Source organism: Diabrotica undecimpunctata, chromosome 3, assembly GCF_040954645.1.
Source record: "Diabrotica undecimpunctata isolate CICGRU chromosome 3, icDiaUnde3, whole genome shotgun sequence".
Taxonomy (NCBI): domain Eukaryota; kingdom Metazoa; phylum Arthropoda; class Insecta; order Coleoptera; family Chrysomelidae; genus Diabrotica; species Diabrotica undecimpunctata.
Window position 1 is genome coordinate 15,656,033 of NC_092805.1, and position 27,579 is coordinate 15,683,611.

The 27,579-nt window shown below is 34.0% G+C and overlaps 2 non-coding genes across 2 annotated transcripts; both read right to left on the bottom strand.

The window, feature by feature from the left end:
* Positions 1–1,839: 1,839 nt before the first annotated feature.
* On the bottom strand, positions 1,840–1,946 carry LOC140437947 (U6 spliceosomal RNA). Its single transcript, XR_011950427.1, has one exon. It is a non-coding gene; the product is annotated as a U6 spliceosomal RNA (small nuclear RNA).
* A 9,035-nt stretch (positions 1,947–10,981) lies between these two features.
* Positions 10,982–11,088, bottom strand: LOC140437948 (U6 spliceosomal RNA). Its single transcript, XR_011950428.1, has one exon. It is a non-coding gene; the product is annotated as a U6 spliceosomal RNA (small nuclear RNA).
* Positions 11,089–27,579: the final 16,491 nt, after the last annotated feature.

Here is a 27,579-nt window from a genome sequence, read left to right on the forward strand (position 1 = left end):
ATTTCGTTTTCTTGAGATTCATTTGCAGTCCGTACCTTTCACATGCATTGTATGCATGTTGTATTATGTACTGTCGATCTTCCATGTCACTTGCAAATATGACCGTATCGTCCGCATATTTAATATTATTAATGCTATTTCCGTTGACCAAAATACCTTCCACAATATCCAATTTTGGGAAAGCTCTTTATCAACACAATATTTTATTTGGAAAATATTTTCTAGTTTGTCTTACAGTGACACAAACAAAAGTTTTCTTTTTCGGTAGTTTCTGCATCAATGGTACTGTGGTGAAAAAATTATTAACGTATACGCAATAACCACGATTTTGATATTTCGACGTAAGTTCTATAACAATATATTATGTTCTCCTAACATATCGGTTTGATTCAGTCGCTTTTTCTTGATGTATTTGAAAATTTAGAAGGTTTAGAATTTTTAGCACATGTCAATGCCCAAATTTTAGAGCCTATTTTTATTGGTTTCATTGGCATGTACTGTTTTAGTGATGTACGCCCTTTGAAAGCACACATGCTTTCGTCAATAGATAGGTGTTTATATGGCGTAAAAGCATTTTAAAAGGTCTCTGAAAGATGGTTAATGAGTAATCTAAGTTTGGAAAGCCTATCAAACTCTTTAGTTTTCGGTTGGAACATATTTTCATTATTGTTTAGATGCAAAAATCTCAATACTTTTAGGAATCTTTTTAACTTTAGTTACACGTTCAATATGGAAGCTTTCATTGCTGGACCAGTATGACCTTTTTGTTGGAAGGCTGTGGAACACATGACTATAAGTATTCCCAAAATGAGCGTCGAGTTCTTCCATATCTAAACACAAAAGATTGATTTAAAGGAGCAGGAGCTTGTTCCTCTTTCTCGCCTTTATCGGCAGGAGTTAAGGAATTTGTTGCTTGAGCTAATGTTACCAGTTGTTCATTCCCGTCTTCTTCATAAAAAAAATGTTTTTAGGAAATAACCTAGCCAACTTGTTGTGTTTGAAACCAAATCCATCATCTAGATCAAAGTCGGAATCTTGATCCGTATCATCAAAATCTTCGTTTCTGCTAGAATTATTTGTCTTTCTTATAAGAATACATTGGCGCACCCTTTTCACGTGCTGTACTGAAGCACTAAAACATGTCGGCTGGCTGTCGATACTAGTAGTCGAGGACTGTGACGGAGTTCTGGAAAAACTTTAGTATTGTGCGTAAACTACAATGTCGAGATTTTGTTGGTTTAGTATGTAAAAAAATTAACCTTTTATTTGGTACAATCCTAAGTCATCCTAGCGCTAATGTCAAACAACAAGATTTGTATAGAAATTTGTTGCCATAATATTGTTTAATAACTGGCATAAGTTTCAAAATGAAGAAATAAAAATGGTTTGTACGCTGGGATAAATAAAAACCATAAATTTTGGGATTAGAATTCTTATAAAACATATTTATTCTTGCAATAACTATTCCAGTGCTTTTAAAAAATTTTCTGCTAGTTAAAAATAATGAAAAAAGTACACTTGACACTTTCCTTCAATTTTTGTCAAAGTATTTTATTCCAAATAACACGTGTGCAAAAAAGCAAAAATAAAATTGAACGATATTTTATGTAGACTGTCGCAGAAAGACACGCTGGTAGTTTATCATACCAGTTTTGTGAAAAGCACGTGGTTGCCAGGTCGCATACAGGTTTTCGGTAATTATACCTACCAGTAAGCATTCAGTGTTTTGACTGCGCCTATAAGGATTGTTTTCACGGCTACTCTGATAACAAAATAACAGGACAGTTACGTCTTAATCAGTAGGATGAGGTAAGTAGTATAAATTGCAAATATTGATTTAAAAATGTAAAATGCTTCACGATTTTGCGTGTAATTTTTACACAGGGGCCATGCTAATGTTCTACGTAGCGTTTCTATTTTAGTATACGTACCGCCGAAACGAGTACCAGTTCAACTTTAACATCAATATTTGCTGAGTTTTGTCATTTACATGCCACAAGTTTAAAATAAATGGCAACTAATGATAATGGCGGTAGACTTATACACTTATGTGAGAGCTATGAGTTAAAAATTAGCAATGGATTCTACAAACATAAGGACATACATAGATATACCTGGATTCAACAAACACGCAATCTAAAATCAGTCATCGATTATATTATTAGTAAACAAAAATCTGTATTGCAGTGGAATGATGTAAGAGTTCTCCGAGGAATAACATGTGGATCCGATCACTACTTAGTAAGAGCGAAAATTTTGTTCCCACTTAAGATAATGCACGGGGACCAAAACCTAGAAGACAAGCAAGACTTGCAGACAGTAGATACTCCGAAGTACAACTTCAATAGTTTTATAAATGATAGTACTAAACAGCTATACCAACGACGACTGGATGAAAAACTACGAGAAATAGAGAGACAAACATTTTCAGATATTTACGAGAATATTATTGCTAGTTTACACCAGGCCTCTAAGGTGACACTCGGGACACAGCAAAACAAAATTAGTAACAAAATATGGTGGAACCAAGAAATCGAATATATGGTAAAACAGAAAAAAGAACAACATCTAAAATGGCTAAATACAAAAAATACTGAAGACCATCAAGCTTACAAAGAAGCCGATAGACAACTACGAAAAATGATAAAACAAGAAAAGAATAAAACATGGGATCAGAAATGTCAAGAAATCAATACATACATCGGGGGAAAGCAATGTACAGAGGTATGGAATTTTATACAATCAGTAAAAAATACAGGAAAAGACAAAGCACACATACACACCATAAAACCAAGACAATGGAAAGATCACTATGAAAGCTTGCTGACAGAGACAAGACAAGAATACCTAGCGAACTTCCCAACACAGTCAGTACATATACAAGGAGAGGAAGCGAGGGTAGACATCGAAACAGTAAGGAAGGCTGTAATGACCCTAAAGAATGGTAAATCCGCTGGACCTGAGGGAATCTATGCTGAAATGCTTAAGAATGGAACTCATAAACTATTTGAAATATTAACTTATGTGATCAATCAGTGTCTAAATGGACACCCAGTACCAGAACAATGGAGAACGGCATACATGTCCTCAATACACAAAAAGGGGGACAAAAGGAATTGTAATAATTATAGAGGCATATCGGTCACCAGCACCCTAAGCAGACTGTATGGACGAATTTTGAGAAATATGATCGAGGAAGAATATAAGCACAATGAAGAGGAAGAACAAAGCGAGTTCCGTGCAGGAAGATCGTGCACCGATAACGTATTTTGTCTTAAATAAATAATAGAAAAAACATCGGCTAAGAATCTAAAAACTCATATTACTTTTGTAGACCTGCAAAAAGCATATGACAACATCCCCTTAACAAAACTGTGGACAACGTTGAAAAGATCTAACATCAACCACACATTGATAAATGCTGTACAAGAACTATATAGAGACTCAAAGGCACAGATAAAAACAGGAAAATATCTAACGGAAGAATTTCTGGTTACAAAAGGCTTGCGACAGGGATGCTGTATCTCACCAACCTTATTCAAGATATATGTTGCAGCGGCATTGGAAAGATGGAAAAGAAAGGTACATAGGATGGATATAGAGCTTAGCAATGAATGTATATATACACTCCAGTTTGCTGATGACCAGGTAGTGCTAGCGACCGACAGGGAAGACATGCAGTACATGCTAAGAAAACTGATAGAAGAATATAACGACTGGGGAATGAATGTCAATACAACAAAAACCAAATATCTTTGTATTGGAAACGAGTCAGATAACATAGACCTCGAAAACGGACAACATATTTCCTGCTGTCAGAGCTATGACTATTTGGGTGTTGCCTTTGACAATACAGGAACTGATACACGGGGAATAGAAAAACGAATCACTCAAGCAAAGAAAGTCTTAGGATGTCTCAATGGTATACTGTGGAGTAAAGAGATAACGAAAGGAAGGAAATTTAATATATATGAGACCATGATTAAAACTACTCTTCTTTATGGCGCTGAAACATGGAGAATTAGTGAAAAGAACAAAAAGCGAATAGAAGCAGTAGAGATGGATGCAATGAGAAGATCTTTAGGTATTTCCAGACGAGACCGAATCAGAAATGATGTAATAAAACAACGTATGGGAATAGAAGGAAATATAACTCAAGATATAGAAAAGAAACAATTAAGGTGGTATGGGCATGTTCAACGGATGCCAGCATTAAAACTCCCCAAAAACGTAATAGAATGGCAACCGATAGGTCGACGGAAAAGAGGAAGACCCAGATTAGAATGGCAACACGGCGTAAACAAGTCCATGAGCGAAAGAAATTTAACAACAAACGACTGCGAAGATAGGAAGAGATGGTGTTTAGGTATGGGACAACGTCTAAAGACGTTCTAAACCGATGTATATATATAAAAACAATTACAAAAATTAAAAAAAAAATACTTTATTTTGAAAATATAAAAAAAAAACTAAATACAGAAATATTTTAAATTTATTATCTAAGAATTTTCTATCTACTATGGCAGGGTGCAAAGCAGTCTTTGCATAGGGCAACGTTACAAACTTGACAAATCAAATCGCTGCGCGTTTGTTTCATTTTAGATGAAGTACAAAGGGCACAGCGCCTATAAGTTCTTTGGTGAGTAAGTATGAATCGGCATTCAAAGTAGAGTTTGATGGAGATCCAGAGTTTTTTTCTGAAAGTAAAGCACTTGAGTTCTGTTTTTTTTTTTTCAGAGTCTTCTTATATAAAATATAGCTGTTTAATATTGCTGCGTCTAAAAGATAGTAAAATATTTTTACCAACCACGTCTTCATTTCGACGCGATGGAGTAGTTAGCATGATATTGATCGAATAGATCTACTCCACCCCTGGAATTTGTTAATATCAGCTATTGCTTAAGGACATGGTACTTGATCTCTATTTCCGGTTTTGTTTGTTTTCAAAACCTGAGTTTTTTCTTGAAAATTATGTAGATTGCTGACAACACTAATACATTTTACGTCTCTATCTTTCCACTTATACACATATATTTCCCCTTCTTCTTCTTCAGGTTCCTTCTCCTATCGAAAGTTGGAAATGATCATCGCTATTTTAATTTTATTGGCCGCGCTTCTGAATAATTCTAATGAGCTGCAACCTTAACCACTCTATCAAATTTCTTAGCCAGGATAATTTGCGGTGTCCTGGGTTTCTCTTCCCTTGTATCTTCCCTTGCATAATTATTCTAAGTAATATGTACTTCTCGCCCCTCATTATATGACCCAGATATTGAATCTTTCTAATTTTAACAGTTTTTATGACTTCACATTCTTTCTTCATTCTTTGTAACACCTCTATATTAGTTACTTTTTCAGTTCACGATATTCTGTGGATTCTCCTGTAGCACCACATCTCAAAGGAGTTTAATTTTTTGATTTCAGACTGTTTTATTGACCACGCTTCCATGCCGTATAGTAAAGTAGAAAAAACGTAACAACGTAGCATTTCTATTCTAGATCTGATTTCTTTTGTTTGATCTCCATCTTCGGTTAGCCACGTTCCTAAATATTTATATGTTGTTACTCTTTCGATCGTTGTATTATTGATGATCAGGTTATCTACATTTTGTGGTTTTTTTTAATAATATTATTGATTTCGTTTTCTTGAGATTCATTTGTAGTCCGTACCTTTCACAAGCATTGTATGCATGTTGTATTATGTACTGTAGATCTTCCATGTCACTTGCAAATATGACCGTATCGTCCGCATATCTAATATTATTAATGCTATTTTCGTTGACCAAAATACCTTCCACAATATCCAATAAAGCTTCTTGAAATATCACATATTTCCCCAGAACTAACCAAATCTGCCTGATTTTTGGAAAGCTCTTTATCAACACAATATTTGATTTGGAAAATATTTTCTGGTTTGCCTTACAGTGCCACAAGCAAAAGTTTTCTTTTTCGGTAGTTTCTGCGTCAATGGTATTGTGGTGAAAAAATTATCAAAGTATACGCAATAACCATGATTTTGATATTTCGACGTAAGTTCTATAACAATATATTATGTTCTCCTAACATATCGGTTTGATTCAGTGGTTTTTTCTTGATGTATTTGAAAATTTAGAAGGTTTAGAATTTTTAGCACATGCCAATGCCCAAATTTTAAAGACTATTTTTATTGGTTTCATTGACATGTACTGTTTTAGTGATGTACGCCCTTTGAAAGCACACATGCTTTCGTTAATAGATAGGTGTTTATATGGCGTAAAAGCATTTTAAAAGGTCTCTGAAAGATAGTTAATGAGTAATCTAAGTTTGGAAAGCCTATCAAACTCTTTAGTTTTTGGTTGGAACATATTTTCATTATTGTTAGATGCAAAAATCTCAATACTTTTAGGAATCTTTTTAACTTTAGTCACACGTTCAATATGGAAGCTTTCATTGCTGGACCAGTATGACCTTTTTGTTGAAAGGCTGTGGAACACATGACTATAAGTATTCCCAAAATGAGCCTCGAGTTCTTCCATATCTAAACACAAAAGATTGATTTAAAGGAGCAGGAGCTTGTTCCTCTTTCTCGCCTTTATCGGCAGGAGTTAAGGAATTTGTTGCTTGAGGTAATGTTACCAGTTGTTCATCCCCGTCTTCATCATAAAAAAAATGTTTTTAGGAAATAACCTAGCCAACTTGTTGTGTTTGAAACCAAATCCATCATCTGGATCAAAGTCGGAATCTTGATCCGTATCATCAAAATCTTCGTTTCTGCTAGAATTATTTGTCTTTCTTATAAGAATACATTGGCGCACCCTTTTCACGTGCTGTACTGAAGCACTGAAACATGTCGGCTGGCTGTCGATACTATTTTTAGTAGTCGAGGACTGTGACTAAGTTCTGGAAAAATTTTAGTATTGTGCGTAAACTACAATGTCGAGATTCTGTTGGTTTAGTATGTAAAAAAATTAACCTTTTATTTGGTACAATCCTAAGTCATCCTAGCGCTAATGTCAAACAACAAGATTTGTATAGAAATTTGTTGCCACAATATTGTTTAATAACTGGCATAAGTTTCAAAACGAAGAAATAAAAATGGTTTGTTCGCCGGGATAAATAAAAACAATAAATTTTGGGGTTAGAATTCTTGTGTACCTCGGAGGTAAAGGACACTATGTCCATTTTTATCGAAATTTAGATTATTGCACTTTTGAATACAACTTTTCTGGCTCTACACATGGGTAAAGCATACTATGTCCAGAGACAATTTTACGGCAAGTTACCGACTTTTTAATAAACACCAAGTCCACTTCCAGTCAGAGGTAAACAACACCATGTGGACTTGGTGTTGTTTACCTCTACTATATGTGTGCACCGTCATTTACCATCCGAACATAGTGTTATGTACCCTTGTACACTTCCCGTCATATAAAAATGCTAAATTTTTTTTTTCCAATGTAAACCAGTGTTCAGACCAGAGATATATAAGAGAGCCTCTCTTACATATCTCTGGTTCAGACTGGAGACAATGGTTCGTGGAACAATTCATTGTTGCCATCACACATAACGGAATTGCACTAAATCTAAATAAAAAAAATAACGTTTAAAAATGTGTTTAGATAAATATTATTTTTATTATTAACAACAAAAAACGGTATCTAATAAATTTAATAACCAGAGAGACGGTTGAGTTAATGTCCAAAATGTTTGAAGAATTTTTTAATAATGGAGATATGACAAAATACTATTATTTCAGCAGTTTCGAATTATAATACATATATTTAAATTCCACACTTGTTCACTGAAAAAGTTATTCATTTTGTATTAATTTCAAATTAAATTTTTAGTTTTTTTAGTGTGTTTTATTTATTCTAGTATGCCACAACTCAATACAGTTTTGTGCTACACTTTACGAGAAACGAATGACAGCTCTCGATTTGAAATTAAACATAATAATTTAAAGTCATGTCTAAATTTTTTATTTTTTAACATTATTTAATTAAAATATTTTCATAAATTATAATAAAACACGATTCAAGTCCTTCTTTTAGCTGGTTTGATATAATATATTCGTTATAAGAAAGGAGTGGACAAAAATGATAATTTGTTTGGAGATGAAAATTCGGATATTGATAAAATCTATGAGCCTCTAAGTGGTGAAAGCTCAGAATCGGACGACAATGATATGAGACGTATAAGTAAACCAGCGAAAACAAAGGTAAAAGAGAAAGCTATTATTTACTCCTACGATTAGTGGGGCAATAAAAAAAATCTTCTTCAGGACGATTTATCCCTAAGCAGTGATGCAGGCAATTTCAATGAACATAATGAAGTTATTTTAGAAGAAGAGAAAAGTGTTAAAAGAAAGGTACAAAATATAACTAATTGCAAACAAAAAGGTAAAAAACGTATAGTAAATGAACAAAATTGGGCCTGTAATGTTCGCAAACGAAAAATAGCTGGTAAGAAAGAGTATCTCAGTAAAAGAGGAAAAGACATGCCTGCAAAAATGTTAAAGCCTCCTTGCATGTGTCACATGAAATGCTCTGAAAGATTGCCAGAATACGAAAGACACAAAATTTTCAACTCATACTGGACTGAGACAAACGTTTCAGATCTTAAAAAGCAATTTATCTTCTCATGTATCGACATCCAACCTACTTTTCGATCAAGAAAAAAAGATCTACATTCTACCAAATCTAAAAATAATACACTACACTACCATTTTACAGTGAACAATCAGCTATTGAAGGTAGGCAAGGTTATGTTTTTAAACACACTTTGTATATCTAATTTGGTAGTAGTAAATATGTTGAAAAAAATTGAGCCAGGAGGTTTAATAAAAGCTGATCAAAGAGGTAGACACACGCTAACCAATAAAACTCCTACCGAAACCATAAATAGTATACATCAACATATTAAATCATTCCCAAAATACGAGAGTCATTATTCCAGAGAAAGGAGTAAGAGAGATTATCTGGACACAGAACTTACAATAGAAAAGATGTATCAACTGAACATTGATGAATGCAATGAAAGACATGTAGATCCAAAGCTCAGAGCAAAAAAGTGGTTGTACGCAGATATTTTTAATAAAGACTTCAAGTTGTCGTTTAAACCGCCCGAAAGAGACATTTGCGATACATGCAGTACATTCACAGCTCAATTAAAAAATAATCTTACTGCAGATGAACTAACCAGTGTACAGGCTAGGCTGATCATGATGCTCACCTAATTGAATCTAAAACTCGGTATAACTTAAAACAATTGGACTTTATAATAGCTAAAGAGTCACCAAAATACAAAGTACTATCTGGTGATTTGCAAAAATGTTTGCCTTTACCACTAACAAACAATTGTATTAGTTTCTACAAAAGGAAGCTTTGGACATTAAATTTTACATTACATGATGCCAGTGATTCTTCTGTACAATGTATAATGTGGGACGAATCGAAAGGGGCCCGAGGTGCAAATGAAATTGCCTCGTCAATTTTAAAATGGGCTGACAATACAATTCCAGGTAGTCAAGTAGAGGACATCACTCTTTGGACCGATAACTGCTATGGACAAAATCAAAATCAAAAAATATAAGTGCTATTATATAATAAATATTATAATGTGCTATTTTTGGATACTGCAAATAAAGACGATCACTCAAAAGTGTTTACTGAAAGGGCACACACATATAGAAGCAGACACTGTTCATGCTTTAATCGAAAGAAAAAGAAAGAAACTCTCCAATTTGGCTATTTTAACATCATGGGACTGGCAACAACTAGTTAGGCAAACATCAGGTAAATACACAGTGCACAATATGGAACTTGCAGATTTCAAAAACTTCAAAACGCTGTTCGATAAGAAATTGTCATCTAATCCTCCTTTTGTAAGTAGAAAAAAAAATGTTAATAAAGACCCTGTTCTACTGTCAACATGTGTTTTCCTACAAGGGTTCAAAATATGTATGAAGTGGACTTCATGAGGTATCGAAGACAGCAAGTAACATTTCCAGCTCAATTAAATCAAGTCTCAGTAATCCCATTACCAATCACAGAACAAAAGTACAATGACTTAATTGCACTACTGCCTTTTGTTCCGTCAGTTTGTCATGCGTTTTATCAAAATTTAACACATAGCGATGAAGCCACAAACGATTACCCACAAGAAGGTGAAGATGATATGGAGCATCTTTAACAATTTTGAAACTTGTCGTCTATAATTTTACTTAATTATTATAACATTATAGTATTTACCTCTAATAAAATAATAGTATAGGCTGTTTAATGTGTTTGTATTGTTTATTTCGTAAAGACCTTAACATGCAATGCCACATTATTTAAAAAAGTTGTTATAGGTAAACAACACTATGTCCAACTACACATTTTAAAAAAAGTTTTAAATAATGAACGGTAAACCTCAGGTATATAGCACTTCATGGAATGAAAGACGATTATACACACCACAATAATAATATATTAATCTTGGTTAAATATAAGAAACATTTGAGTATTTACTGATTACAAATTTAAAAAATTTTAAAACTGCTCTCCTGAAAAAGTAAGAAAATGGACATAGTGTCCTTTACCTCCGAGGTACCGTCTTATAAAACATATTTATTCCTGTCATAACTATTCCAGTGCTTTTAAAAAATTATCTGCTAGTTAAAAATAATGAAAAAAGTACACTTGACACTTACCTTCAATTTTTGCCCAAGTATTTTATTCCAAATGACACGTGTGCAAAAAAGCAAAAATAAAATTGAACGATATTTTATATAGACTGTTGCAGAAAGACACGCTGGTAGCTTATCATACCAGTTTTGTGAAAAGCACGTGGTTGCCAGGACGCATACAGTTTTTCGGTAATTGTACCCATCAGCAAGCATTCAGTGTATTGACTGCGCCTATAAGGATTGTTTTCACGGCAACTCTGATGACAAAATAACAGGACAGTTACGTTTTAATCAGTAGGATGAGGTAAGTAGTATAAATTGCAAATATTGATTTAAAAATGAAAACCCTTCACGATTTTGCGTGTAATTTTTACACAGGGGCCATGCTAATGTTCTATGTAGCGTTCCTATTTTAGTATACGTACCGCCGAAACGAGTACCAGTTCAACTTTAACATCAACATTTGCTGAGTTTTGTCATTTACATGCCACAAGTTTAAAATAAATGGCAACTAATGATAATGGCGGTAGACTTATACACTTATGTGAGAGCTATGAGTTAAAAATTAGCAATGGATTCTACAAACATAAGGACAAACATAGATATACCTGGATTCAACAAACACGCAATCTAAAATCAGTCATCGATTATATTATTAGTAAACAAAAATCTGTATTGCAGTGGAATGATGTAAGAGTTCTCCGAGGAATAACATGTGGATCCGATCACTACTTAGTAAGAGCGAAAATTTTGTTCCCACTTAAGATAATACACGGAGACCAAAACCTAGAAGACAAGCAAGACTTGTAGACAGTAGATACTCCGAAGTACAACTTCAATAGTTTTATAAATGATAGTACTAAACAGCTATACCAACGACGACTGGATGAAAAACTACGAGAAATAGAGGGAAAAACATTTTCAGATATTTACGAGAATATTATTGCTAGTTTACACCAGGCTTCTAAGGTGACACTTGGGAAACAGCAAAACAAAATTAGTAACAAAATATGGTGGAACGAAGAAATCAAATATATGGTAAAACAGAAAAAAGAACAGCATCTAAAATGGCTAAATACAAAAAATACTGAAGACCATCAAGCTTACAAAGAAGCCGATAGACAACTACGAAAAATGATAAAACAAGAAAAGAATAAAACATGGGATCAGAAATGTCAAGAAATCAATACATACATCGGGGGAAAGCAATGTACAGAGGTATGGAATTTTATACAATCAGTAAAAAATACAGGAAAAGACAAAGCACACATACACACCATAAAACCAAGACAATGGAAAGATCACTATGAAAGCTTGCTGACAGAGACAAGACAAGAATACCTAGCGAACTTCCCAACACAGTCAGTACATATACAAGGAGAGGAAGCGAGGATAGACATCGAAACAGCAAGGAAGGCTGTAATGACCCTAAAGAATGGTAAATCCGCTGGACCTGAGGGAATCTATGCTGAAATGCTTAAGAATGGAACTCATAAACTATTTGAAATATTAACTTATGTGATCAATCAGTGTCTAAATGGACACCCAGTACCAGAACAATGGAGAACGGCATACATGTCCTCAATACATAAAAAGGGGGACAAAAGGAATTGTAATAATTATAGAGGCATATCGGTAACCAGCACCCTAAGCAGACTGTATGGACGAATTTTGAGAAATATGATCGAGGAAGAATATAAGCACAATGAAGAGGAAGAACAAAGCGGGTTCCGTGCAGGAAGATCGTGCACCGATAACGTATTTTGTTTTAAACAAATAATAGAAAAAAGATCCGCTAAGAATCTAAAAACTCATATTACTTTTGTAGACCTGCAAAAAGCATATGACAACATCCCCTTAACAAAACTGTGGACAACGTTGAAAAGATCTAACATCAACCACACATTGATAAATGCTGTACAAGAACTATATAGAGACTCAAAGGCACAGATAAAAACAGGAAAATATCTAACGGAAGAATTCCTGGTTACAAAAGTCTTGCGACAGGGATGCTGTATCTCACCAACCTTATTCAAGATATATGTTGCATATGTTAAGATGGAAAAGAAAGGTACATAGGATGGGTATAGAGCTTAGCAATGAATGTATATATACACTCCAGTTTGCTGATGACCAGGTAGTGCTAGCGACCGACAGGGAAGACATGCAGTACATGCTAAGAAAACTGATAGAAGAATATAACGACTGGGGAATGAATGTCAATACAACAAAAACCAAATATCTTTGTATTGGAAACGAGTCAGATAACATAGACCTCGAAAACGGACAACATATTTCCTGCTGTCAGAGCTATGACTATTTGGGTGTTGCCTTTGACAATACAGGAACTGATACACGGGAAATAGAAAAACGAATCACTCAAGCAAAAAAAGTCTTAGGATGTCTCAATGGTATACTGTGGAGTAAAGAGATAACGAAAGGAAGGAAATTTAATATATATGAGACCATGATTAAAACTACTCTTCTTTATGGCGCTGAAACATGGAGAATTAGTGAAAAGAACAAAAAGCGAATAGAAGCAGTAGAGATGGATGCAATGAGAAGATCTTTAGGTATTTCCAGACGAGACCGAATCAGAAATGATGTAATAAAACAACGTATGGGAATAGAAGGAAATATAACTCAAGATATAGAAAAGAAACAATTAAGGTGGTATGGGCATGTTCAACGGATGCCAGCATCAAGACTCCCCAAAAAAGTAATAGAATGGCAACCGATAGGTCGACGGAAAAGAGGAAGACCCAGATTAGAATGGCAACACGGCGTAAACAAGTCCATGAGCGAAAGAAATTTAACAACAAACGACTGCGAAGATAGGAAGAGATGGTGTTTAGGTATCGGACAACGTCGAAAGACGTTCTAAACCGATGTGTATATAAGTTTAAAATAAATACATAAATCTTTATCATATTTAAAATTAGTTCTAATTTGGATAGATATATTTCGTCTGTTTCGTATAAGTTCTGCTATTGATTTAAGACCACATTTGCATGTTCTAATTATATTTTTGAGTGACTTTAGTGCCAGATTTTATTATAAATAACGTAAGTAACTTATTACATATTTTAAACGACCCAATTTTTCATCAAGTTTTCTAAAATTTTTCTTCGTCATGTATAAGGCCATGTTCAGCTGTTCTTTTTAGATTAAGTCGTTTTCTAAAGAAATATGAAATGACAGAAAGGGAAAATCTCTTCTAATATAAATTGACTTGAGGGTCGGGGGTCTGCAAGAGGGTTGCAACTTGCTATCAGGGTCGAATCAGCTCATAAATCGTAACGCCGCGCCGCCGAGTAGTGGTAAAACCGGTGTAATCTAAATTGCTGTGGAAGTAAATCGTTTTGGAATCATTCAAAGTTTCTTTTAGGCAACCTATTTTAATTAAGCACGTTTATACTTAGTAAAATAATTCATTCTAATTATACTTTTAATTTTATGGGTCATTCAATAAGATTCGACTTCAAATGATGAAAATGTCGTCTGGACTGGAGGTAGAGACACTCTAAACCAATTATTTGATTACATTAATACAATACATCAATCGATACGTTCTTTAAATTTCCAAAATGATAACAATAGCCCAAACTTTTTAGACCTCTCTATAACTATTAATGATAACACTTTGATATTTACAGAAAACCGACACATACTGGTACAGTTATACAGAATAGTTCTTTTCACCCTTTAAAACATAAATACTCTGCATTCCACAGCTATATTTATAGACTTTTAACAGTACCGTTAACACATAGTGTATTAACAAAGAACTTAACGTAACAATAAAACACTGAAAACTTTGTTTTCAAACTTCCACAAAATTTATTTTAATTTCTTATCACTACAGCTGTTTCGGCTGATTGCCTTTCTCAAGTGATCTGTTTTTGGTATATGTTTACATTTTATAGTCTCTAATGAAATAGGTTGAGGAGGGGAGAACTGTTTGTCTCAAGCTGGTCATTCAGAATTATATCTGTGTTTTTTAATTTGTTGATTTCCATAGATTCTAACAAAGATAGCTTAAGGCCTTTATTTTGAATGTGGAGAATTTTAAATTCGTCATTAAAGGAATGATTATGATCTAGAAGGTGAAGTGCGTATGTAGACTCTGTTTTTCTATTATTGAAAGCCCTTTTATGTTCTGCTATTCGTTTATTAAAATTTCTACCTGTTTGACCAATGTAAGTTTTTGGGCAGTCGCCACATTTAAGTTGGTACACACCACTGTGTAAGTGTTTTTTATGTTGGCTCTTGTTGTTTTTAAAAAACACTTACACAGTGGTGTGTACCAACTTAAATGTGGCGACTGCCCAAAAACTTACATTGGTCAAACAGGTAGAAATTTTAATAAACGAATAGCAGAACATAAAAGGGCTTTCAATAATAGAAAAACAGATTCTACATACGCACTTCACCTTCTAGATCATAATCATTCCTTTAATGACGAATTTAAAATTCTCCACATTCAAAATAAAGGCCTTAAGCTATCTTTGTTAGAATCTATGGAAATCAACAAATTAAAAAACACAGATATAATTCTGAATGACCAGCTTGAGACAAACAGTTCTCCCCTCCTCAACCTATTTCATTAGAGACTATAAAATGTAAACATATACCAAAAACAGATCACTTGAGAAAGGCAATCAGCCGAAACAGCTGTAGTGATAAGAAATTAAAATAAATTTTGTGGAAGTTTGAAAACAAAGTTTTCAGTGTTTTATTGTTACATAAAATGAATTTCCATCAAGTAACGGTCGAATCCATCAATTATTTAAAAGAACTTAACAACATCTACACTAAAATATAGCAGTTAACAATGGCTACTCAATCCAATTAGTTAATAAAATTTTACAAAATAACCTCAACAGACACTTAGAAAATCAGCATATTCAGCTCACCTATTAATTCCTGAAATTAATACCTAACCATATAGAGCATTCACTTATATGGGCACATTTGCATATACTTTAGCTAAGATTTTCAACTGCTATATTATTATTTCATTCTTGTGGTGCCTATCCGTTACGGATGTTGGCTACTAGCATGGCAATTCTAACTTTAGTGACCGCAGCTTGAAATAGTCCTGAAGTGGTCAAGGAAAACCATTTTCTTAGTTCTGGAGCCAAGATATTCTTCTTCTTCCTGGTTCCTTCTTTCCGTAGACCTTTCCCTCTAATATAAGTTGCAGCAGGTTATATCTATGATCGTTTCGCATTATACGTCTAAGATATTCTAGCTTGCGCTGTTTCACTGTGGATATAATTTCACATGTTTTATCCATCCGACGTAGAACCTCAATGTTTGTTATTTGGTCCACCCAGGAGATCCTTAGTATCCGTCTATAACACCACATCTAAAACGCCTCGAGTTTTCCCATGGATGCCTCGGTTAGTATCCATGATTCAACCTCATAGAGCAGCACTGTAAATACGTTGCATCTCAATAAACGTATTTTCGTTTTTAAGCTTAGGTCGTGGCTCTTAAATATCTTGCTCATTTTGACAAATGCTGACCTGGCTGAGTGATGATCTGGCTTGATCTCAACTAAGTGGTCCCATTGGTCGTTAATGGTGGTTCCTAAATAGTAGTAACGGGGCACTTGGAGTATTTGTTGCTGATCTACCAGTAATTGACTAGGTGGAATATGCTTCTTACTGATGACCATATACTTTGTTTTCTTGATGTTAAAATCAAGCCCGTATTCTTGACTGATTCTCCACAATTGCGTTACTAGTGTCTGTAAACCTTCTAAACTGTCTGCAAAGAGGATGCTGTCGTCTGCATATCTGATGTTATTCAGGCGCTCACCATTTATGAGAATACCCTCTTCGATATGCTTCAAGGCCTGGTTCATGACGTGTTCCGAATAGACGTTAAATAATAGGGGAGAGAGTATGCATCCCTGTCGTACTCCTCTCTTTATTGCAACTTCTCAGATCAGTTGTTTTTAGTATATCCATGAGCTTATCGTGCTTGATTCTGTCGAAAGCTTTCTGGTAGTCGATAAAGCATACATACATATCGCAGTTGACGTAGATTTTAACCAGCTTTCTGGGATTTTTCCCGAGTCATAGATTTTATTGAACGTTGACGTAAGCCATTTTACTCCTTCGTTCCCCATGATTTTTAGAAATTCTGAATGAAAGTTATCAGGCCCCGGTGCTTTACCTGCTTTGGTTGCTTTATTTGCGGCTTTGACTTCGTCTTCAGTTATTGGTGGTCCTGTGTCCTATTCCACAATTATCTGGTTGTTATCTCTGTCGTCATCGAACGTCTTCTCAACGTATCTCTTCCATATATTCTTTGTTTGTTCAATGTCTATTACCGAGTCGCCATGATCCTCAGTCATATGTCCTGATCTCTTGGGTTTGTACATTCCTGCTGCCTCTTTTACCTTCTTGTGGAGATTAAACGAGTCGTGTCTACTTTCCAATGATTCTATTTCTCTGCATTGATCTTCCAACCATTTGTTTTTGGTTTCTCCAATAGTTTTTCTTATTTTTTTGTCAAAATAATAAACAAAGTCAGAATAGCCATGTTGATTGCCAACGTTCGGAACGGACAAGGCACATGAAGAAGAAGATTTTTTTGTCAATACGACCCGATATCAGCACCAGGATATGTTTTGGCTGATGTTATTGAGTTTTTTTTTATTCACCATAATGTAATCAATTTGGTTTGTGATGATGTGATCTGGGGTGTCTTGAGGTGATCTCCACGTATATAATCTCCTAGCTGGTATAATTATTTCATTGAAAGCTAACAAGCCTTCGTCGGATTTTTGTAAACAACAAAAGCAGAAGTGAACTAATGAATTTAAGTGTAGTATATAAGTTAAAATGCAATATCTGCGAGTCCTTCTATATTGGTACCAGATTTAGATCCTTCAAAGACCGCCTAAGGAACACATCACATACATAACGCCATCATTAACTGGACACTCACAGTTCTCGATACATATCGCAGAGTCAGACCATGAGTTCTATCCTGATACTGGCTTTAAAGTACTTCACAGATGTCAAAAAGGCCTAAAATTCAATAATTTAGAACAACTTGAAATTACAAAATCAAGGACGAATAGTAGCAGAATAACATTAAATACAATTGAACCTGAAGTTCAACCCCGCCTATTCAGTTTTAACACCCTATACATCATTACTTACCATGCCATACATGTTAACAACTTAAATCCTTTTAATTTTGGTTTGTTTTATTTTAATTTACTCTGTAAGGCATATTTCACCTTCACACTCCAAATCTAAAACTAATAAAAAAGAAAAATTGCAACATTATGCGTGCAGGTACACACTGTAACAACATCATACTTCATTGTTCATTTGGACTGTTAATACAGAGCTAGTCAAAAGTCCATTCCCGTCCTCGTATCTTTTGGTATCAAAACCTCCGCTTCTGGTTACTTCTCAAAAAGTTGACGTTTTTCAATTCTCTAATTGTTTTTACATCAACGTCAACTTTTTTGACAATTAACTAGAAGCGAACTTTAGAATATTTTTATTATTTAAATGCGAAACTACAATTCATTTAATATACCTATTCAATCATACTAATCTTGTTTGGATTTTAGATGATTGTCACGAGTAAATTAAATAAATACTAAAATTCTAGTTTAGCATTTAATTAATAAAAATTCTAACGTCTGCCTTTGGTTACTTGTCAAAAAATTTGACGTTTGTCAATTCTCTAGGTGTTTTTAGTCATAGATAAAATTACACCTAGATTGGTAACAGGGATAGCCAAAGTCAAATCACGATCGGATTTCGCTCCCATTCGTTTGGTGGCGCTGCTAATCTCGTTCCTGTGCGGAGGGAGTGTGCTGTGGTCAATTCAAAGTTGAGTTTAGACAAATACTGCGCCATATTTGTATTTATTTTTTTTTTATAATTTATTTTATAATTTAAAAATTTTTATATAAGTAGTGCAAAAAGGTACAATTTTAGACGAATTTTTATTATGGCATCGAACACATTATATGGAATACCAATGGAAAAACGAAGAAATGAACAAAGAAGAAGATGTTGTGTTCCAGATTGCATGGATACTACTAGCAAGCATTACCGTTTTCCAAGTCCATTAAATTATATGGATATGTTTGATAAATGGGTGAGTGCTGTTAAGGGCCTTAAATTGTAAATTTATGCGACTAAAATTGTACTAAAATGCCTTTTGCAGAATTAGGCTTTTAGTCACATAAAACTTGACATAAGAATGACAAAACAATTATTTAAATACTGACCAATTGTTACATATACATATAACATTTCTTGTAACATTTTTATAAATAAAGGTTTTATTCTATATTTTATTCTTTAATTTTTTTAATCACTTTGAAATTTTAATGTAATGGAAAATAAATATAGTCTCAACATAACAAGAAAACTCAAAAAGTATACGAAAAATATTTATTATCGTATATGATAAGGATTTTTCTTGTTATTTTAGGATTATATCGATTTTCCTTTACTTTAAAATGAGTTCACAATCCTAGGCAATATTACTAAACTTTTGAATTTAGCGCCATGTATATATAGTTACGCTTCCGGTCACTAGGTAATGCGCCAATCATTGTTTTATTCGTTAACACGGAAATTTCAATGCTAGGTGGTAGTGTGCTATGTTTTTAGTTTGCAAAAGCGTTTATAGCTCAATATTTAGTTTCTGTTTCTGCTTAGTTTAGTCAATTCTCTAGTTATTTTTAGTTTGCAAACGCGTTTTTACCTGAATATTTAGTTTTTGTTTCTGCTTAGTTTAGTCAATTCAAGTTGTTTTTAGTTAGTTGTTCTTAGTTAATATTGTTTAAGTATTGTTTAATGAGACGTTTAAATTTTTACAAATGCAGAATGGTATGTACTGTAGCCGACAAAGTAGCAGTTGTGTTAATAATTGGTGAATGTAGAAATAATTTCCATGCAGCGGAACGTCTTTTTAATGAGAGGTATCCCGATCGCCCTTCATCGAGAGCTTATTTGAGGAAGCTTCTTCGGAAGTTTAAACAAACAGGTAGTGTTCAAGATGTCAAACAATCTGGTCGACCAATAATTAGTGATGACAAAAAAATTAATATAATTTGATTGATAATTGATAAAAATGGTAGTGAACCCTACTTCTTCTACAGCCCAAGTTGCACTTATCTATAGAATCAGTCAAAAGATAGTACAACGAGTATTGGCTGAACACAAATTGCATCTATACAAATTAAAAATTGTGCACCAAGTTTCAGATGATGATCCCGACCGAATATTAGAATTCTGTGAAAATATGTCCAATAAAATTAACCAACAGCCTAATTACATAAAAATAATTTGTTTTAGTGACGAAAGTACTTTTCTCTCAATGGAAATGTTAACACACAATGTGAGGTAATGGAGTGACACAAATCCTGACGTCTTTCATGAAACACATACTCAATTTCCAAAAAAAAAATTAATGTTTGGGCAGGTATTTTGGGAAACCACATAGTTGGGCCTGTTTGTCTCAATACTAACTTAACCGCTGAAGTGTATCTGGAAATGTTTCAAAATGCAATTGAACGGTTAATACTTGAAATTCTTGAGGATAATCCAGATAAATTCGGCAACTTGGAAATAACGTTTCACAAAGATGGTGCTCCTGCACACCATTAGCATTTCTGCTGGCATTTCAGCATGAATAGACTGACGCCTGAACAACGCTTCCAAATTGTGTAAATTTATTTTGAAAATCATGGTTCTGTTCGAAATTGCGCACTACATCCATTTTATGGTCAACATAATCTTCCGTCAAAGAAATAATTAATTCGATTAAACATTTAACGTTTTCTCATCACGTTTACTAAATGTTTGTTCTGAACAGTAAAAGCAATGTTTCAGAAGATATTTTTTTATAACTTTTTCGAAACTATTACAGCTTAGCTGTTTAATACTTTTTGGTAAAATATTGTAATAGCTATAATTATAGTTGCGAATGGATAATCGGAAAGATGACCTTTAGACATTACCGCCTGGTGTCTGCCACATAGATAAGAAGTTATAAGCTTAAGAGGAATACCTCTGAATTCATATAAGTAATTTAATTTGTGGAACAAAATGTCGTGTGAAACTCAGTCAAAAGCCTTCGACAAGTCGCAAAGAGAAATTGCTATGCGATTGCCGCGTTCAAGCAGTTTTTGAAGAATCACCTTTTTTGCAGATAGTACTTTTGAGTGTTTTAGTACTTTAGGAAATACTCCAGTTGATAGAATTAAATTAATATGATGAGTGAAAGGTGATAAAATTATTTGATAAGTTTCTTTTAAAATGTTGCTATTAACTTTGTCAACGTCCCTAGAATTAGAATTACTAAGAGGCTTTATTATTTGAGAGACCTCTCGTTCCACAACGGGGCGAAAAAAAATGACTTGATCGGAGGACAATTGAAGAGGACGTCGACATTAATAGTGGCAAGAGATGTAAATATATTGCAATATGCATGCTATGCAATTGTAGTAAAAAATTGTTTATTTCGTCTGGAGGTAAATCAGGTTGTACCGAACTGGATTTTGTGTTGTTTCTTTAGAAAATTTATTATTTTCCAGCAGTCTCTAGGTTTATTTTTGGAATTAGTAATAAAATAACAATAAGCTGACTTTTTAGCAATTTGTAATTGCCGATTATATTTAAATTTTTGTTGTTTATATACTTTGAACAAATCGGGACCCTTAGTGGCATCTGCAAGAGAAGATTAGATCTATAAGACCTTAATTCATTATTAAACCATTGCACAGGTGTTTCTTCAGCAGTTTGTCGTACTTTTTTGATAAAAAATGCTTTAATATTATAATAAGTTGTTATCAGTTTCGGTAAGAAGGACTGTCAAAAAATCAGGATCATTGTTAATATCATAGAAAAGTCCATCTTTGTACTAGCTAGCGCACGTTTAAGCTTCTGTAAACCAGAAGAAGTAACAAACCGTTAAAATGTTTAAGCAGTGTCAACAACTTTATGCTCAGAGTCAATTGAAAAAAAAAATGAGCTCGGTGGTCAGAAAAACAAGGTTAAAATACGCCTACGTCCATAGTTGCACTGTCGATGCAACTACTGGACTGGGATGTGATTATAGTATAACCGTTTATATTTACTTTCAGACCAAAAGATGTTAATAGATTTTGAATATCAAAATAAGGGTCAGATTTAATTTTAAAATTTATATTAAAATCACCAAGTATGATCAGTTCGTCTGCTTTGCTAAGCAAGGACGTTATGACAGTCTCAAAATTCAACAAAAACAAGTTTAAGTCACTCTTTCCCGATCTTTATACAGTTAAATATTGGTTTTTATTGAAGGTACATAAATGGCACAAAACTCTGAACTTTGCTCTACATTATGAGAAGCCGGAGATGCTAATTAATTTATATTTTCTTCACTTTGCCAGTGCTCTGAAAAATATATGACGTCATATAAATTTTGATCCGCAAAAAAGCATTGATCATATCGACTTTATTTGAAATACACTGCAAATTAACATAAAACATGCTTACCGTACCTCTTTGAATTATTTTAGTTTGATAAAAGTTTGTAGAAGCTTCTAGGTTTCTTCCTCCGTCTTCTTTATGTGCTGAAAATTTCTTTTGAAGTTAAATCTCCTAACTGCAGTTTCTCTGCCATTCCACGCAGTTAAAAGTAATATCGGATACCGTCTCACCCAAGAATTTTAGAAAATCGTCGGCTTTCATCTCAACACCTATGCGGGACATATATGTACATGACTAGTGTAATGATCAATGAACTGAGCAGTGAAGAAGGAAGGAATAAGCATATCAGAACAATAAAATATTATTAAATATAATTTTTACTAAAACATAAATTTTCCCAAAATTTTTTCTTGTTAATAAGTCAAAAAATTTTCAACGGGCTCAAAGTCGATGTCCGGCCCTGTCCGGCTACCCTTCTAATCTAAATCATCATCAGTGGCGTTACAGCTCTTTATAAGCCAAAGCCTTCTTCAGAACAATCCTCCATTCGCCCCTGTCTCTGGCAACTCTTCTACATGCTCTAATTCCGATAGACTTCAAATCATTTTCTAGGTTTTCTTGGTACCTAAGTCTCGGTCTTCCTCTTCTTCGTTGTCCAATCGGCCCTCTTCGGTCAAAAACTTTTCTGACTATGGCATCTTCCTCTCGTCTGATTACATGACCTATCCATCTGAGGCGTGCTACCTTAATGAATTTTACGTCAGGTTCTCCAAATCTTCTATACAACTCAAAATTGTAACACCTGCGCCACAAACCTTGTTCTTTTATGCCTCCATATATTCGTCTTAGTATTTTTCGCTCAAAACGTTTCAGCAATTCTTGGTCATTCTGTGTTAGTGTCCAAGTTTCTGAACCATATGTTAGCACTGGTCTTATTAGTGTTTTGTATACAGTCAGTTTAATTTTTCTAGGCATTTTTGAGGCCATCTGTCTTCTTAAGCCATAGTAACACTTATTGGCGAGCACTATTCTTCTTTTGATTTCTTCACTGACGTTGTTATCTTTGGTTAGCAGCGACCCTAAGTATATGAAGGTGTCAACACCTTCCAGTTCTAGGTCATCAATTATTATTCGTGTAGGTGTCGGGTTGCTTGACCTAGTGAGCAGTGAAGAAGGAAGAAATAAGCATGTCAGAACAATAAAATATTATTAAATATAATTTTTACTAAAACATGAATTTTCCCAAAATTTTTTCTTGTTAATAAGTCAAAAAATGTTCAACGGGCTCGAAGTCGAATGTCCGGCCCTGTTCGGCTACCCTTCTAATCTAAATGGGTTTGCGATAATTTAACAAAGTAATTTAACTGATTCTTTGGAGAATACTGGTTGGAAATTCATCAGAATTGTGTTATTTAATTCTGTTCAGAACACAGAACATTATCTCCAGAAATGAGTTTTTGTGTAATATAACGGAAATTAATTATGGAAGAATCCGAGATTGTTCGGGGACTATTCCAGTATTTTTATAGGAATCTAATTATAGAATTCTATTATATCAAATTATAAAAGTTTTGGGAAACTTATACTGATTAAAAACAATCTGTTGTTTTAGTTTTATGTCTTTTATATTTGTATTGACATCAGATACCTCAAGTAAGGGTGGAAAGCAACATATCGAAGGAGACAGCTATAAGAAAAGGTCTACGACAGGGACGTATATTTTCCACACGTCTCTTTAATCTATACTTGTAAAATATCTTCTCAGAGGCTCTTAAAAATAGCATAGAAATCATAATCAACGGCAAAACCGTTATTATTAAAATTATTATTAAATAAACAATATAAAATATGCCGATGATACAATCATTCTTACCGACAGCCTGTCAGATCTACAGAAACTTATAGACCATATTGTAGAATGTAGTGAGTCTTATGGCCTGTATATGAATATCACCAAAACGAAACATGGTTTTCTCCAAATTACAAACTCAAAGTGACCTCCTAATATATGACAGAATTGTTAAATAGGTGTCATTCGTCAGACACCTCGGTGCACTAGTAACTAGTACTTGCGATTCAACGAAAGAAGTGCTATAAAAAATTGAACAGACTAATAAGACGTTTAATGGAATGACACACTTCGTCGTCAAACGGGATCTAGATATAAGACTTCGAATCCGAATACTGCAGTGTTATGTATTCCCAATTCGTCTCTAGATTCTTAACTCCTTACTAGAAAAAAACATCAAGGCGTTTAAATTGTACCTTTAAAGGAAAATAGTACGTATTCTCTGGACCTAAAGAACAGCAAACACCGAAGTTCTTAACAGAATGCAAAAAAAAACGGGGCAAAAAAAAGGAACTGATCCTCGTCCTCATTCCTTGTGTCCTTGTCAGGGCGTTATGACATTCTAAATATTGTTTTGTTTTAATATTATTTACCAGAGTCTTCGTTAGAACTGCTCATCATGTTGGAGATCTTCCTATGGTCTTCAGCTTTTTACCTTTTCTTCTACTACGAATAATTCCATGGTTCCCGTTTGTCTAGCTATGTGGCTAAAGTAATCCTTTATATGAAGCTCTTCAAGTATTGACAGGTTGGTTCTATATCAATTTTTTTTGGATGAATATGTATTCTTCTCCCTCTTTGGATGTTATCATCAATTAATATAATTTTAATCAAATAAATCGCAGATATCGTTTTTTATTAAATCTTGCCCAAATACTTTCGCTCTTAGAGCATCTTCAGGCTATTCAGCACTTTTATGAATGTCATAAACATTAAATAATATATTTAAACAACACTAGACAAAGGACAAACAGTTATACAAAATATGAGCCTGTATGTGGAAGTTTTTTGATTGCCACATGTTTTCCATCTACAGCTCCTAGGCAATTAGGAAAATTCCATTGAACATTGAATCTATCGGCAATAGCTTTCCATTCAGCTTCTTTTGTTGACAAATACAATTACAAGTTAAATGATTAATATACAAACTTATTACTACTAATCAAAAATTTAATAAATGTTTTTTTTCTTTATAGCAGTGCACAAAGGAGGGACCACCAAAAAAGAAGGCAAAAAAAACTTGATAAGTCCAAACAATTAATAGCCTTAGCACGTAAACACCTTGAACAACCACAAGCTGATTATGAAAAAATTGCTTCTGCTTGGGCAGTAGAACTTGAAAAAATAACGCCGCAGCTACAAATTTTTGCGAAAAAGGCCATTACGACACACTATTTGAAGGTCAAATGGGAACACTGCATAGGAATTCTGTAAAAATTATTACTTTCTCTCCTACATCTACTCCATATAGTAATGTACAACCAAGTAATGTCTATTTTGACACTGAGCAACCTCAACTACTAATTGCATAACAGACTATGAATAAGTTAGAGTCCGCTACTGTTTGTAACTATTTGTCAACTTTTCAATAAAAATATGAAATGTGCAATAAACTGAGATATTTAAAACAAATTTTGTTTTGTTTTTAAAATAATCTTATTTACATGTATGTAATCCTTCAGCAGATTATTATAGCTTGGCAAGTTTCTATTACAATTATTCATATGGATTGTGGTAACACAGCACTTGTGAATTTTAAATCTTCAAAGGTATTTCTAGTAGCTAGACAACGTAATCCCGTGTGGGGTATAGTCCCCCATCGGGCGCGTTCCGGGTGGAGGATAGAAGAATGCCTCGCTGATATGGGTGGTACCAGGGAAATGAAATACCCGGCGTGGACCAAAAACGAGCAAAACAGTAGCGTCTGATCCAGAGTGGACGGCTACGAACAGCGTCTGACCCAGAGTGGGCGGCTGATACAGAACTCACCAACCCGTCTGGCAAGCAAGGTGTTTTAATGCCAAAAAACCCTCTTCAGGAAACATGTCGAATTATGAAACAAACGGAATAGGATCTTAGGTGGGTAGAGCTACTAACTCGGAATCCCACACGGGGAAACCGGTCCGCCTCAAGGATTCTGGGGGAGGCAAATATTCGACAAAAATAAATGTAGGAATGTATAACATCAGATCCATGAACGAAGACACTAAAATCCACGAACTAGAAGAAGAACTGACTAAAATACAGTGGGATATTCTCGGCATATCCGAAGTAAGAAGAAAAGGAGAACAAAAAATACAGCTAAAATCAGGAAATTTGCTATAATATAAAGGTAATGAAGAAAACACCAACAATGGGGTAGGATTTATTATAAATAAAAAAGTAGTTAAACACATACAATCTACCAAGGGCATATTAGATAGAGTAGCATACACGACGCTTATATTAAAAAGAACATCCTTAAAAATCATGCAGGTGTACGCTCCAATAAGTACTTACAGCGATGAAGATATTGAACATTTCTACGAAGACATAACAACAGCTATGGAAGAAAAGAAATCAAAATTAACAGTAATAATCGGGGACTTCAATGCCAAAATAGGAGAACAACTATATAAAGAAGAAGACAGAAGTAGAACCCCATGGATACGGCAAAAGAAATGATAGAGGACACGCATTGATGAATTCCTTGGAGGAGAAGCAACTATGTGCAATGAATACAATCTTTAAGAAAAAATCCAAAAGAAAATGGACATGAATTAGTCCCAAGTTAGTTAAAAACAAGTTTTATCTAACAAAGTTATACTTATTAGGTGAAAAAATGTGACCGCCACCAATATTCTTATAACATTTGTATCTTTTATATAAGAAAAGGTTTCCTACCCGTATGTAGAGGATTAAACTCTGACCACCGGAGCGAACTAGTACACAGTCCAGAAAAACAACCCTGTAATGTAAGTAATTCTCAAGTAAATTATATTAATTGATGATAACACCCAAAGAAGCAAAAAAATGTCTTCTTATATCTTAAACTAATGTTCGTACGTGCTAACATTCTCGAAAACATTACTCATTTTTACGCCATTACCATTAAAGTGTAATGCAAGCATAATTTATGACATAACATAAACGTTTGAAAAGTAATTTTGAATATTACAAGGACGCATTGTCGTATAAAGTATGAAAATTGAAATATAAGTGAAATAGCGAAGGGGTAAGAACACCGGAGTTCTATTTCGTTCCATAATATACACTTTGTATTCTGGATGGAGCCTGCACAAGATGGAAAAATATTATTTCCTTTACATCACTTCTTTTCTCTGTAATAAGATGTTTGAAACGAGACGGATGCCTCTTATTTTTCTCAGACGTTCATATAAATATATTTCAATATGACTAATACCGTCCATTTTTCACGCGGTCCTTTTCGTTTTATGTCTTTTTGTGACAGTTAAGTAATGGCGAAAATATTAGGTTAAATCTATCAAAAATTTTATAGCATCCAGTTGATCCGTTTTATTTGAAATATTACCTTATTAGATAGGACACTTCCATGAATAAATTATACTTTCTACCTTTTCTAAAAGAGTTTATTAATATTTGATGGATTTGGCTGA